The sequence below is a fragment of the Abramis brama genome (genome assembly GCF_963993115.1).
Source record: "Abramis brama genome assembly, chromosome: 9".
Classification (NCBI taxonomy): Eukaryota; Metazoa; Chordata; class Actinopteri; order Cypriniformes; family Leuciscidae; genus Abramis; species Abramis brama.
Window position 1 is genome coordinate 25,504,727 of NC_139971.1, and position 11,481 is coordinate 25,516,207.

At 37.9% G+C, this 11,481-nt stretch overlaps 1 long non-coding RNA gene across 1 annotated transcript; it reads left to right on the forward strand.

The window, feature by feature from the left end:
- Window positions 1–8,640: 8,640 nt before the first annotated feature.
- Window positions 8,641–10,779, forward strand: LOC311089929. Its single transcript, XR_014607801.1, has 3 exons — window positions 8,641–9,073; window positions 9,162–9,235; window positions 10,367–10,779. It is a non-coding gene; the product is annotated as an uncharacterized lncRNA (long non-coding RNA).
- The last annotated feature ends 702 nt before the right edge of the window (window positions 10,780–11,481 follow it).

Sequence of the window (11,481 nt, forward strand, 5' to 3'; positions counted from 1 at the left end):
CAGCTTATGTTTCCTAATGCCAGCGACTGAAACTACCACAAGTTTATCCATTTCATCATACTCCTCTATCTTGTTTAGTTAAAAAACCTGCAGCTCGACAATTGAAAGCCGGCTCATACACACGCCGTCATTCATCTTGAAATCATATGATTCGATTTGCATCTTCTGATTGGTTCTGTGAACTTAGGCAAAGGGAACTGGCGTTTAGAGGTTTCTGCCAACGATTTAGCAGGTTTGAAGTGAAACTATTTGACTGATTTCTTAATAACGTTATCTCATGTTTTAAGGAGGTGGCGTTTAGCAGCTTTTGCATCTGACGTCTTCAGATCTATGATTTACAGCATACGTTTTTATGTAAACCAGTTTTATAGGATTGTTTACTTTGCTGATGAAGCAATTAAACAAGAGTTAACATTCATTTTAGATTAAGATTAGTGACATAGGACTGGGTTAGTATTAAAATGCCATAGTAAAATGTAGTGTAGCTACTTCCACAAGTTAATATGAATTGCTTTCACAGACTGTGAACCACAAGGAATTGTACCTTCAACATCAGGCCAAAAAAATTAAAACAATAATAATTCTGTCGCTTTTAATTTTCAACCCTTATAAGTTTTCAATTTGTGAAAGCCTTCAATAAGAACTTTAGCAGACAATCAATAACTCCATGGGAAACAAAGCAGACCTCAAAATCTAACAGGTGATTGAATCTACCCATGAATTACCCTCTACCCATGAATTAATGGACACAATCGACTTTTAAGATGAGGCGTAATTTGGTTCAAATAATACCTAATGTGTTCCTGTAGCTCAACTGATGAGCAAGCCGTTAGACAGGTATCACGTACCAATGCCATTGTAAATGTGCTGCCAGTAGCTTTCGATAGAGCATCTGGTCAATGCATTCATGTAAATATAATGAATTTGATTTAATGCTGTAGGGCAAGAAAATTCTGAAACAAGAGATTATGAACCCATTCACCTCTGCTGAAAGAAAAACAGTGACAGTATACAATGAAAAAGCTAAAGCCTTCATGTATTCTTGGAAAAGTTCTCAGTTCTATTTCTGAATCCGGGACACCAGCCCCTTAACCGGCCTCCCCTCTGGGCTGGTGACCATCAATGTGTAATGTGAGTTATGTTTAAAGCATGTCAATTATAGACATCAAAGTGATGAATTCTGCTTCTCATTAGCCAGTCCAAGCTAACATAGTATCAGTGCTTGTCCTAAAGTGTGTCCAGTGCTGTGAGTTGGTGGATAAAGTGGAATGGTTACCAGTAGCTTTATTTTATGTAGAGTGAAAATTGAACAAAGACATTTGAAAACATTCTTACCAAAAGGGACATTTGGAATTCCTAAATGCACAAAGGTGTTAATAGTGATCAAGGCCAAGATGTTTATACATCGGGGATCTTCTAATTGTCTTTAGTACGGTAAGTTGTAATTTGCTGATTAGTCAGTTTAAATGTCTCTCTGATTTGTGTTTTTGTCACGTGATCAAGGAAGTATAAAAAAAGACATTGCTAAACTATTGCTCGGGACAATATATATATTGCTCTATTCATAACAAAACGTTTGCACCCAATACCTAAACTTAACAACTACCTTACTAACTATTAATAAGCAGTAATTAGGAGTTTAATATTGAGGCAAAATTCATAGTTAATGGTTAGTTAATAGTGAGAATTGGACCTTAATCTAAAGTGCAACCTAATTTTTAAACAATACATTTTAAAATATTTCAAAATAACTTATAAATTATTAAATATTAAATACATGTCATATTTTTTCATTATATATGATGTCAATATTTGTTTATCTTTCAGGAATATTTTATCATTATAATGTCAGACTTAATTTCTCCTGTTTGGGGATTTTTTTATATTTCCCTCTGTGATTTTTGCATTTGACGTCTGGATATGTCTGTGTACCGTGAGCAAGCAGGCATTGGAAACAGTGTGAAATTAGGCATGATCAAACTGGTTATTTCCCTCATTTCTGTAGTACTGTATCTGCCAAAGCCTTGATGGACAGCTCACGCTCATAAACCAATAATGTGTCGTGAGATCAGCATTTGAGCCATATGATTGAGCTCAGGTAAGCAGAGGGAGCACTGCAGTTGTGTACTTTTTCATTAACTTTGATATATACTGTATCTGTCTATCACACACACACACACACACACAAACACACACACACACACACACACACACACACACACACACACACACACACACACACACACACTTTCTCCCTCTTCCAAGGTCTCTTGTTTGCCCTCACCAGCTGCACAAACACACTGTGTTGAGAGTTTTATTGTTTAAGTTTGTCCATTACCTCAGGGAGACTGAAAGAGAAGCTTCCTGTCACTCAGAAAATAAGCAACAAGTAATAAGCGACTAAAAAAAAAAAAAGGAGGGGGAAAACAGGATGCTTTACACCGCTGGCGAGTCCACCCTCCATGGGATGAATGACCTTCTGTCCCTGTACATCACCTAGGTCATCACTCACAACCAAACAGCTCTCTGCCATTGGCTGAACTACAAACTCGTTAGTTGTAGAGGAATGAAGACAAAGTGTTCTTAATGAAAGTGTGCAGGAATAGGATTTATTTATCTGTGGTGTTGTAGCCTAGCGGTTAAAGTTTGGGGCTGGTAACTATCGATATTATTGGACGGTGTGCAACAGGTCACTACACAGAGTCTGTCCATGTAACTTTAAGTGATAGCTCAGACAAAAATGAACTTTTTTTCTTTAATTGAATATCAGGGGAAATTCTCCATATATATGAAGCTACTGAGAAATAGCAAATAACAAAATTACTTTAAAATTATCTAAAATGAATAGGAAAACATGATAATAAAAGTTTAATAAAAATTAGCGTCAAACCTGGTGTGACACGTCGTTTCATGTTATATTTTAATTTAATAAGATTTAAGAACTGTGGAGGAGAGGGAAATTTTTCAGGTGAATAACAGTATTTGGACATTTTCAAATGGCTTCAAAAGACGGGATATAGTAACGTATGGCCATAATGTACCTTTTAAAAGATATGTTATGAGTATGTTATATGTTTATATATAAGATTTTGGAGCTCAACAGTCTCCCTTATTAAAATGAGCATTATTGATATTCCACAATATATGTAGTGTTCCACTGAAGAAAGAAAAAACATACAGATTATGAATGACAAGTTGCCATGTACTCAATTTGTGTATAATTAAAGCTGCGTAATTAAGTTAATTAGCTGCTGACATGTGACAAATAAAGACTTTATAGAGAACAAGTTACAGTTTGTTAAAGTCCTTGATGATGTTCAGCCAATTTAGAGTCAGAGGTTGTTGTAGGGAATTTATACAGGAGTTTCTCACCATGAATGCCATGTTGTGTTGTGTTGTGTAGCTGTGTGAAAGTTGCACCTGTATCTTCCGTATACCTCTTTAAGGTCAAAGCCAAGTTGGAGGTCATTGAGAAGACTTTAATGCTTTGTACATTGCAGATGAGGTTGTGATTAGCTTACTCAGTCTTAATCCATGACTACTCCACCTCTATATTTCAGGAAGGAAGCGTAGGCTACAGAAACATAAAAATACTAGCCTATATTACAAATTGTATGTTAACTATTTACATCAATATAGTGCTTGGCTATTTAAGCTTCACAGTCAAGGCAAGTGACCTCTCTTCTCCTCGCACAATTTCCACACACGGGTTTGCGGCATTTGCAGCAGGTGTCGTGGGTTTTGTTTTGACTGCAGCTTCTCTGAACCTGGCAGTGCCTCCGCTTTGGTGTCTGCTGTGGTGGTTGCTTCTGCTGCTGACTGGAACCTTGTGCCAACTGCCATACTGCTCTTTTCTCCTCCATGAACTGTGCTCTCAGCTCCTCTGCAAGTTGCTGAGAGACAAAGGTCAACCGCAGGAAATGTAACAAAAGAATACCGCGAAATTCAGTGCGGTCAATATGACCGTCTATGGCCGAAATAGGTAAATATGTTCACTTGTTTTTTTGCCTTATGTGTAATTTATATGAAAAACATTTTAAATGAAAATACAGACACTTTTAGGAAAAGTCAGGTACCAGCAGGATTTTATTTATTTTTTCAACAAAGTTATTGCAGATATAAAATTCAAAACGGTCAAAATGACCGTCATGGCACTTCTAGTGTTAATGTACTTCAAGAACCTTTAAATAGCATTTCAGCTCATTAAAAATGTATTAGGATTACACTAATAGTTTATTATAAAGCTGTTTTATTCAGTGTTCAAAATGGTATATTAAAAGTGCAAAAATAATTAAATATAAATGTTAAGACATACATAGACTTTGAAATCAAGAAAACTTTAATATAGTATTTTGTTGTGTACATTGCAAAATAAATACATAAGAGTACATCAAAAAAGTATTAGAGGGTATGTTGTTGTCATGATTCCTGTCTTGTGTTCCCCTTGTCTTGTGTGGACTTTTGTCATTGCCTGTCCTGTGCAAAGTTTTGTAGTCATTTGTAGTTTTTCTTGTTTATTAGTCTCCCCAGGTGTTTCTGATTAGCCACGCACCCTTGTTATCTTGTTTAGCTTGTTTGCCTGTGTATTTAAGCCCTGTGTCTAGTTTCAGTATTTGTGAGTTCTTGATGTTGTATGTTGGTTGTCCTGTTCCCGAGTCCTGTTCCCGAGTCCTGTTCCCGAGTCCTGTTCCCGAGTCCTGTTCCCGAGTCCTGTTCCCGAGTCCTGTTCCCGAGTCCTGTTCCCGAGTCCTGTTCCCGAGTCCTGTTCCCGAGTCCTGTTCCCGAGTGAGTCCTGTTCCTGAGTCTTGTTCCTGAGTGAGTCTTGTTCCTGAGTCTTGTTCCTGAGTGAGTCTTGTTCCTGAGTGAGTCTTGTTCCTGAGTGAGTCTTGTTCCTGAGTCTTGTTCCTGAGTGAGTCTTGTTCCTGAGTCTTGTTCCTTAAAATAGCCCCACATCATCACATAGCCTTCACCATACCTAGAGATTGGCATGGAATACTTTCCATAAGATCATCTCTCAATGCAAATCAAACCAGCTATTAGGCTAACTGAAATAAAACCATGCCAATCTCTAGGTATGGTGAAAGCTATGTGATGATGTGGGGCTATTTTAATTCCAAAGGCCAAGGGAACTTTATCAGGATGCATAGTATCCTGGATCCATGAAGTAACTGGCCTTTAAAAATAAAAATCTGCCTGCCTCTATGGGAATTTAACATAGGGGTGTCCAAACTTATGCACCCTTTATTTTAAGGAAGATCATTTATTTTTTTACGATACATTATTCATTCACAAAGAAAATTGGTGTCCTTAAAGGTTGGATTTTTCCTAATTTTTTAAATTAAGGCATTAAGTTCAATTTCCAAAAGATGATTTTTTTATTCCTCTTTTTAGTCAACTTTAGCATGGGTGTCTAAACTTATGCATAGCACTATATATATACACACATACACACACACACACACACACACACACACACACACACACGGCAGGCAAATTATGATGAATGATTTGTTTTCTTTTTAAGAATGACAGTGCGCTGAGTACAATGTACTTGGTGGGTAATATAATCACAACCCTTCACAGACTCAGCAGTTTCAAATGTATGCATCCCTTTTAACAATGTAATCTTTGTACTTATTTGTAATTATATATATATACAGTACACTCACCTAAAGGATTATTAGGAACACCATACTAATACTGTGTTTGACCCCCTTTCGCCTTCAGAACTGCCTTAATTCTACGTGGCATTGATTCAACAAGGTTCTGAAAGCATTCTTTAAAAATGTTGGCCCATATTGATAGGATAGCATCTTGCAGTTGATGGAGATTTGTGGGATGCACATCCAGGGCACGAAGCTGCCGTTCCACCACATCCCAAAGATGCTCTATTGGGTTGAGATCTGGTGACTGTGGGGGCCATTTTAGTACAGTGAACTCATTGTCATGTTCAAGAAACCAATTTGAAATGATTCGAGCTTTGTGACATGGTGCATTATCCTGCTGGAAGTAGCCATCAGAGGATGGGTACATGGTGGTCATAAAGGGATGGACATGGTCAGAAACAATGCTCAGGTAGGCCGTGGCATTTAAACAATGCCCAATTGGCACTAAGGGGCCTAAAGTGTGCCAAGAAAACATCCCCCACACCATTACACCACCATCACCAGCCTGCACAGTGGTAACAAGGCATGATGGATCCATGTTCTCATTCTGTTTACGCCAAATTCTGACTCTACCATCTGAATGTCTCAACAGAAATCGAGACTCATCAGACCAGGCAACATTTTTCCAGTCTTCAAATGTCAAATTTTGGTGAGCTTGTGCAAATTGTAGCCTCTTTTTCCTATTTGTAGTGCAGATGAGTGGTACCTGGTGGGGTCTTCTGCTGTTGTAGCCCATCCGCCTCAAGGTTGTGCGTGTTGTGGCTTCACAAATGCTTTGTTGCATACCTCGGTTGTAACGAGTGGTTATTTCAGTCAAAGTTGCTCTTCTATCAGCTTGAATCAGTCGGCCCATTATCCTCTGACCTCTAGCATCAACAAGGCATTTTTGCCCACAGGACTGCCGCATACTGGATGTTTTTCCCTTTTCACACCATTCTTTGTAAACCCTAGAAATGGTTGTGCGTGAAAATCCCAGTAACTGAGCAGATTGTGAAATACTCAGACCGGCCCGTCTGGCACCAACAACCATGCCACGCTCAAAATTGCTTAAATCACCTTTCTTTCCCATTCTGACATTCAGTTTGGAGTTCAGGATATTGTCTTGACCAGGACCACACCCCTAAATGCATTGAAGCAACTGCCATGTGATTGGTTGATTAGATAATTACATTAATGAGAAATTGAACAGGTGTTCCTAATAATCCTTTAGGTGAGTGTATATATATATATATATATATATATATATATATATATATATATATATATATATATATATATATATTAGAAAGTAATCAAAAAGTCAATAAGGTTGTCAAGCTTGAACAAATATAAACACCAATCAACACACACTACCATAATTGGCTGGTCAGCTCAAGACAAAGTAACTTTATGTAACTTCTCAAAGATCATTTACATCATAACAATGAAGCCAAATTGTTCAGGAAATCAGGAATAAATGCACAGCTTCATTTTGCAAATAAAAATAATGGTAATGTAATGCTGTACATGTTATAATGACTAATTCTGTTGTTTGTTTTTTTTTTTTGCAGATGCATTGGACATTGTTTTATAGTTGTTTTAAGACAAATGTCTGCACATAGATTTTTTACAGATTTATCATAGACTTTAGACTTTGACTATACACCCAGTGCTGAAGTTGTCAGTGTCAGCATCATGTTACAGTGGTTAATGTCAGTATTCCACGTGTAAGTCATATTAGCAAATGCATAGCAGACCTATCCACCTAGGAAAAAACTAAACAGTGAGCTTTTTATTTATGCAAACAGCAACTAAAACTTACCAGTAACTTCTGAGGGACGTATCTTCATCTTTTCGAATCTGCTTCGACTTCGACTTGAAAAGCTTGGCTCTGATTGGTCAAATTGAATGTAGCTGAACTGAAAAAGATGTGCTGTTACACTTTGTCAAAAATACACCTGGCACAGACAAGTAAATGGACTGCATTTATATAGCGCTTTCACAGACCTATGGCCACCAAAGCGCTTTACATTGCCTCACATTCACCCATTCACTCACTCATACACCGACGGTGGTGTCAGCCATGCAAGGCGCCATCCAGCTCGTCGGGAGCAGCTGGGGTTAGGTGTCTTGCTCATGGACACCTCGACACTTGGTCAAGTGGAACCGGGGATTAAACCACCAACCTTTCGGTTTGTAGACAACCTACATGAACCACTGAGCCACTGCCGCACGCAGTAACGTCAATGTAATAGAAATCTTACCTAGAATCACAATATAATGAGGTTCCAAATGTCACACGCCATGCAAACTTGAAGAAACTGGGAAAAATTAAAAACAACACTACATTTTCTATTAAATAGTAGTAGTTTTCTTTAAATACACTAAAACTTCACTAAAAGTATGCTTGTGTTTAGCATATTTCTTAAAAATGTAACCAAGCATATATTTATTACCAAAGTACTTGTGGTGTACTTTTTAGAAATACATTAAAAGTATGCTTGTGTTTAGCATATTTCTTAAAAGTGTAACTAAGCATATATTTATTACCAATGTACTTCTAGTATACTTGATACTAGTATCAAATAAGCATGTTGGGAATACAAATGTATTATAAACATACTACTTGAATTTCAAGTATATTTTTAATACATTTAATACCACGTCTTTTTCACCTGGGATTGCTGATTGCGTTAATGTGTAAGTTAAACAAATATGTTCTATATTAATGTAAAATGATGTATGTATGTGTATATGTGTGTGTGTGTGTAATATAATGTATAAAATATATTTTTATAATATATAAAACATGTGCATGTATATCCTAAGAAAGATTAATATTCATTTATTTTTAGATGCAACCCCAACTCCTAACGTTCTTGGCAGCAGATAAAGACAAAATATAAAAATATAATTCAAAGTGGTTAGTATTTACCACAACCTTTTATTATTTTTGTGAACATTTTATCACAAACGCTTGTTTGCAGCAAACAGAAAAGTGTGAAATTCGGAAAACCGGTGGAGGGCCACCTCCTCCAAAATACACTGTGGAGGAGGAGTTGGCTCTGAGTAGCAATAAGGGAAGGCCAATTATGGATGGGATTACAGGTGCTGTACAACCTGGCCCTGGTGCTGGCTCCTCTAACCAAGTAGCACTGGGTACGTGTTTTTATATGTTTTATTTTATACTACTTTTTTAAGTTTTAAATATGGCTGACTGTATGTTCTGTAGTAGAGGGCAATGCAGTGTGCTTGTTAAAGCCAGCACACATGCACAGTCTCCCACACAGAGGTCAGTATGCAGTAGACAGAACACCATAAACATAACCTGCTTTACAACAGTTATGCTTTATATTGGCCTACTTTTATTTATTAGGGTGAAGCAAATGATGAAGACACTCTGTCTGTGTTCTGAGACAGTTGCTGAGGTGAATGCACTGGGCTTTTTATTATGGCAAACATTTGAATATGTGGCATAAAAAAGTGACTGGCCCTTACACATCTCTTTTATTGTAGGATGTTTCACAACCTGCCCCAGAAACTGACTCTTCTACCTCAATGGGCTTGGCTTCAGAAGAAATGTGAACAAGGTAAGGATTTAAAATCCTTGACATAAATTACAGTCAGTCCTGTGTTTGTAGGAAGTCTAGGGACTTTTTGTGATTTGATTAGCCTCCTGAATACCTGTAATGATCATGTTTGTGGTGAAATTGTGTTTCAGGTGGAAATAGACTCAGTCAGGGCCCTTTACAAAAGGAGCCTAGAATTAGACTGCACACTAAAGGAGCTGAGTTGTGTCAATTAAAAAAAAAAAAAAATGAATTGAAGATCAAACTGATCTCAGTATGTGAACTTATTTAACCAACTAACACTTTAGCATGAATACTATGAATATGTATTAATGCTTTCTCTTGCTCTCCTTCTCCCTCCCATCCCACACAACCAATACAACAGTTTGAGACCTATCTGCAGTTTCAATGTGCTTTTATTAAGTGTAATATTGTATGGTGATTGCATCTCTTGATTACTGCAATGCACTTTTCATTGGCCTATCAGCTAGCTCCATTTCCAAATTACAATACATTCAAAACTCTGCTGCCAGACTACTCACCCACACCAAGCGTTCTGCACATATTTCCCCAATTCTGCATGATCTTCACTGGCTTCCTGTGGCTTACCGTATCAAATTCAAAATTCTCCTTCTCACTTTTAAGTCTCTGCACGGCCTGGCGCCCCCCTATCTCTGTAACCTGCTTCTCCCCTACACCCCGACTCGCTCTTTACGATCCGCTGATTCTAGCCTTCTCGTCGTCCCTCGGCATCGCCTTGCTTCAATGGGGGGCAGATCATTCAGCGTTGTTGCGCCCAAAATGTGGAACTCTCTCCCCCGATCACTCTGTTCTGTTAACACTATCTCTGAATTCAAATCCATGCTCAAAACTCACCTATTTTCTGAATGTTATAAATCTTAATTTTCCAAGTTTTTTTTTTTTTTTTTTTTTTTTTTTTTTTTTTTTCTCAAAGTTATATCTGTTTGTATTCTGCTGGTTGCCGCCCAATCTACCCAATTTTTCACTTACTGTACTCAACTGCCTACTGTTGTCCTGTCTGCTGTCTTTGTCAACTGCCTTTATTGTTGTTTGTTTATTGTAAAGTGTCCTTGAGCTCTGGAAAGGCGCTATATAAATAAAACTTATTATTATTATTATTATCTCTGACAGCTGCACCAGCTGGGTGGTCAAGAGTGATCGGGGTCAATTTCATCGGGGAGAAGCTGGTTTTGTGGTGGTTCTCGGTCCTTTCTGATGGTTGCTATTGTGCAGAATGGCACATGCAGCCACTATCTGTGATGCCCGCTCTGGTGACACTCTTAAGTGCCGAAGATCGTTGAAAGGTGCCTTCAGGATGCCGAAGGTCATCTCGATCTTCACTCCGGTTTTACTGAGGTCCACATTGAAGCGGTTCTGTGGCCCTGTCTGAGGGTCAGGATAGGGGGTTGGCAAAAACCTCTGGCATGCATAACCCCTGTCTCCTACCAACAGGCCATCAAAAAGCCCTGTCATAGAACAGAAAAGGGAAAATTGTGTAGGTTTTGCTGTCCCAATTCAAATTAACAGTGTTTTGTACTGTACCAAATTAGTGCTGCACGATTAATCATACCGCAATCGCGATATCAAGCCTATGCGATGTTCATGATCACAAGTCTTCTGCAGATGAAATGTTCAGTAGATCATTGTTATATCTGTTAATGTTACTCACAGAAAATAAAAATCATCTCACATTTATGCCTACCTGAACAGTAAGGCCGTGAAAGGGCTTCCTATTAACATATTCTGCCTCATGTTCTCCTACAGTAGTGTAGATTGCAACGTGTGCAGTCTATTGCTCCAATGATTCTAGGAAATCCTATCATAAGATTAACAGAATAATAAAAAAAAAAAGATTTAAAATAATTCTTAACATGTACTGTATTGTATAGTACATTTAAGTGCTCTGCTTTTTGAAAGAATAAAATGTGTTAATGTGATGTCACCCTATCAGTATATCTTACCGGCAATTTTATAAAAGCCCTCTTTTATGGACATGGTCGATAAATGTCCGGTGAACACAATGAAACTATGAACCCCCTCAGAGCAAGGACCACCTTGCGAATGTTCGACAAACCATGTTTTTCCATAGGTTCTCCGCATCACCAACCGTATAAGTATGTACCACTTGTAAAAAAACGCAACGCAGTACATACCATTTGCGGTACAGTAAGTGCATGGCTTTCGACGTGTCACATTTGTTAAGTGCGGCTCAAGAAGTTCACAAAGATAAGATATTCCTTCCGTGG